This window comes from Triticum aestivum, unplaced genomic scaffold, assembly GCF_018294505.1.
Source record: "Triticum aestivum cultivar Chinese Spring unplaced genomic scaffold, IWGSC CS RefSeq v2.1 scaffold55295, whole genome shotgun sequence".
NCBI lineage: Eukaryota > Viridiplantae > Streptophyta > Magnoliopsida > Poales > Poaceae > Triticum > Triticum aestivum.
Genome location: NW_025226147.1, coordinates 1 through 4,751, shown reverse-complemented (window position 1 = coordinate 4,751; position 4,751 = coordinate 1).

Below are 4,751 nucleotides of genomic sequence, written 5' to 3'. Positions count from 1 at the left end.
TTATAAACTTACTGTTAGTGCCATTAGTTTTCAAATTTGAAAACAATTTTTTTGTTTTCTTTGTTGCTTTATTTATTTTATTTTGTTTCTACTTACAACAAAATACTTATTGTTGCTATTTTTATTTTGTTTTCTGCATTATTTATTTCTTTTGTTTTTTGCTTTATTTTTAATTCTTTTTGCTTTTAGGTCAGCAAACTTATAAACTTTCTGTTAGTGCCATTAGTTTTCAAATTCGGATAGTTAAAATTTGAATTCTCTGAAATTTGTGTGAATCACAAGTTTGTGATTAACTTTACTAAAAAATGAACATAGATGCACCTATAGAGAAAATTCAACCTAAATTCATAATAAATTTCTATGAATTTCAGAGAAATTCACTATGAATTTAGGTCAAATTCCCTGTATAGGGGCATCTATTTTCACTTTGAGAGGAGCGCACACTACTAGGGAAAACCCTAGCAGTAGCGCGTGTTTTGTGCCCACTAGTAGCGCGGGTGGCCACGCTACTAATAAGGCGCTACATCTATTGCTTAGCAGTAACGCGTGCCAGCACGCGCTACTGCTAGGACAAATAGCTGCAGCGTTTGTTCGGTACCACGCTACTGCTAAGGTATCTACTTGCAGCGTGTTTTCTTTCCATCGCTACTAGTATTTTTTTTTAATTTTTTTTATTTTAAGTGTATTTATGCGCCATCATACAAATATTGGTACAATACCAGCTATTATGAGGTTTACATCATTATGTCCATAACAGTGTATTAAATGAAGGTGGATTAGGTTCAAGTGGAGGCAATATGTGGTGCATGTCAAAAGTATACTACTAATCCAAACATGATGTAGTTTGGACTAGTAGTACTTTCGATGTGCACCACATGTTGCCTCCACTTGAATTTAATCCGCCAGCACAAGCTATTTAATCATCATCATAGTCATTACCACCAACAGTATTTATTTAATTAGCACTAACACTAGCTAATAATAATCATCATAGTCATTACCACCAACACTAGCTATTTTATCATCATAGTAATAGTGTAGCACATCATCATCCTCAAACTCATTTCTAGCTAGCTAATCACTCCTGCTGCTCTCTCTTAGGTAAAATAACATAAAACATATATAGCTCTCCTCCTCGATCAAACTGGAGCATGCAGATGAACCTGTCTCCTAATCATGGGTAGCGCATCTGTTTGCTGCCCCCTAGTACTTCTCTGCGCTCCCCCATCACATATTTGGTCCAGTCTTGCACTATTAAGCATCCGTCGCTAATCTTGAATGCACTAAAGTAATCTGTAGGATATCTTGGCCGTAAGCTGATAATACTCATGGTACCTTTAGTCTCGATCCCATAAGGCACAACATTCATCGGGAGTCCCTGTTGAAGAACATCGTACGGTAACATACTTAGCAATGAAGTTTAGCTTCAAAAATAATGTATGGAAAAGATGCACCGATGACAAATAGTAAAAATCTTACCATCCTTCCTAAATAGATGTGACCGTAGTTCATTACGAACACTATTGGTCGCACATTTTCAGTACTAACATTTCTAAATGTAGGAAGAAAATTTGTCTTGACAGTACCAAGATCCTCAAGCCATGAAACATAATGACTGAGCTCCTTGCAGTTGAGTTTAGCCCCAGGACAGTATACGGTCCTGTCTACCAAGCGCTGGACATGTTTGCTTGCACGGAAATAAGCTGACAATACAAATTAGTTGTCAACTATTTTTGAATAAACAATATCAAAGACATAAATATGGTTGAGAAACTTACATAATGGTATAACTGGAGGCATTTGCACATCGACCCAGATGTCGGTATTACCTTCAATATCATCTTCTGGACGAATATTAAAGGTGATAACCATATCAGGCTCAAATGCATAAGTCTTGCATAGTGCTCGCCATGTTTTGCATCCAAAATAGGTGTAGTCATCTGAATTGTATAACTTTGCATGGAAAATATAACCATGCTCGGTCTTCAAGTAAACTTTCTTTTCCTCCATACTATGACTGAAACCTATCTTATCCAATACAAAAACTCTTGCATGGCAGGGGATACGCTAGTAGAATAATAAAAAAATATAAGTTGAAGCAAATGAAGCAGATGTCATGCTTAATTACGAAAAAAGACTTGTCGTTGTGACTTACTGTATCCACTTCGAAGTTCTCGTCCAGCTTGATGCTGAAGCGCCTATCATCATCTAGGAAGATTCCGTTGCACAGGCCGCGCTCGTCTTCGCAGTATTTGCAAATACCGAAATCCTTCTCGTCGTCAGACATTTCCTATGTTCATAGTTAAAACATTAATTGAAAAACGATCGAAGGCAACTACCAAGATACTCAACACACAAATCCGGGGCACTCGATATTTCCTACATATTCTAGCACAAGTCATGCCAAAATTTACGGAAAAATCCGGAATGACCTTTGCTAAAATAGGACATATCGAGCGCCTGAAATTTGCCAGAACGGAAATGAATCAACACTCCGGCAAAACATAGGCCACTCGAAGGTGTAACCTACAAACATGACCGGCCACTTGGATATTGAGCAACACAAGATATACATTTTAAAATATCTTATAGGACTCAAATTAGCATGCATTCAATAAGCAAAAGTAAATCATCTCATGCGTCAGTACATCGTCGAATATTATCACTAATACATCATGAATAGTGTCATACATATAACATCACTAATACAACTAAAACTCTAGCACACGACGGGTATCGGCACGGGCGGTGGACACCCACAGAGAAGGCACCATCACGGGATCATAGCTCTAGTGAGATCCCCGGAGAACCTGCTAGGTATTGGAGAACGGCCTGTGCTCCAACACAAACAAGTAGCGACGGACGTGCACGTCCTCCTCACTGACACGGTGACGTACCACCTCCGCGGAGTCCTCGAGCCTCTGGATTGTCACTGGCCCACGCGACCGCCACCAAAGAAGGTTCGGGTCAACGACAGGCTGGCTCCTCACCAACCTGCGCCCCCGGTAGGTAGCACCTCCCAGTACCACCCCGGCGGAGCCCAGTCCCGGACATGGCCAATCTGGTCAAGCAGGTGTCGTCCTCCGCCGACTCGACGACGAGGATGCGGGATAGGCATCGTCCACGTCGAGGCGGGAAAAATTGCTTTAACTAAAAAATCACCTAATTAGTACCTAGTTCTTACTAACTAGTTCTTACTAACTAAATAGAAGAAGGTCAAATTTTACTCGTTTTATTATGCATTACACTAGTGTTTATTCATCATCTAAGAAAACATCACCTAAGAAAAAATCCCAGCCGCATCTGTATCCAACTCATTTCCACCCATAGATGAACCCTAACTATTTGATGCAACTAAAATTTGACGGGGGAGGTAGGGGAGGGGGAGGAGCAGGCGTGCTCACCTCGATCGGGTGCCTGCGGCGAGAGAGGGGCAGGCGGCGTTGAGGTCGGGCTTGGGGCGGGGCAGCGTCCGGGGCGGCGTTGAGGTCGGGGCGGGGGTGGCGTTGAATCCGGGGTCGGGGGAGGCGTAGAGGGTGTGCGGAGAGCGCGCGGCGACCGACGGGTGACGGCGGCGGCGAGAGCGGAGGAGTTCGATTTGGGGGAAGTGGCCGTGGGGAAGGACGAACGCGATGGTTAAGTCAGAAGTAGCAGTAGCGCTTTCCTGAAAGCACGCTGCTGCTACGTTAGCTACAGCACGTTCTGGGATACGCGCTACTGCTACTACTTTCTCCTTTTTCCCTTTTTCATTTATTTTTCTTCACATTTTATTTTTTTCCTTTCACCTTCTTCTATTTCTTTCATTTTCAATTACCTTTCTATTTGCTTTTCATTTAATTTGATATCCTTTAGTAGTAGCGAGTTTAGAGCAAAACGCGCTGCTACAAAGAAAGTAGCAGTAGCGCGGTTCCATATAGATCGCTACTACTATGTGTACCATATCGGCTAAGCCATGAGAATTTTAGCAGTAACGTGTATTCACCGAGACGCGCTACTGCTATGGCACTATCTGCAGCGCGGTTTCGGCAGGCGCGCTACTGCTAAAGTTCTGTGTATAAGGTTTTCCCTAGTAGTGCCAACAAGGCAAAGAGGGACGGGCTTATAAACCGGTGTGAGCGCCCTTCGGTTGGCGAGGTGGGACTAAACTCTGAGCGCAACGAGGACCAACCCTGGTCATGGGCCAGGGGGGAGGCACATTGGTCCCAGTTCGTGCGTGGAACCGGGACCAAAAGGTCCAGACGAACCGGGACCAATGGACCTCGTGGCTACCCTCTTCAGAGTGTTCTTGGTGAGAACGTAGTTGAGAAGGAGCGAACTGGGATTAATGGTATTACGAGGGCCGAACCATAGGACATTAAAGCATTTCAAATGAACTCTGAAAAAGTTGAAAGTTGGCATGGTATCATAATTTCACCCACATAGCATGTGCATGTACAAAACGGACAATGGTATCATACTCGTCTGTTACAAAGTTGGCATGGTATCATCATAATAGTTGCGGGAGAAAGTCTTCACTTTTTCTTTGCTTGTGTCATTTTCTTATTGCGCCGTAACACCATGGATAATCTTCATCGTTTATCAGGATGTTGGGGTCAGCCTTGACTTTGAAGGGAGGAATTTCATGAAACTTTTCATAATCTTCAGACATGTCTGTCTTGCCCTCCACTCCCACGATGTCCTTTTTTCCTGAAAGAACTATGTGGCGCTTTGGCTCATCGTATGATGTATTCGCTTTCTTATCTTTTCTTTTT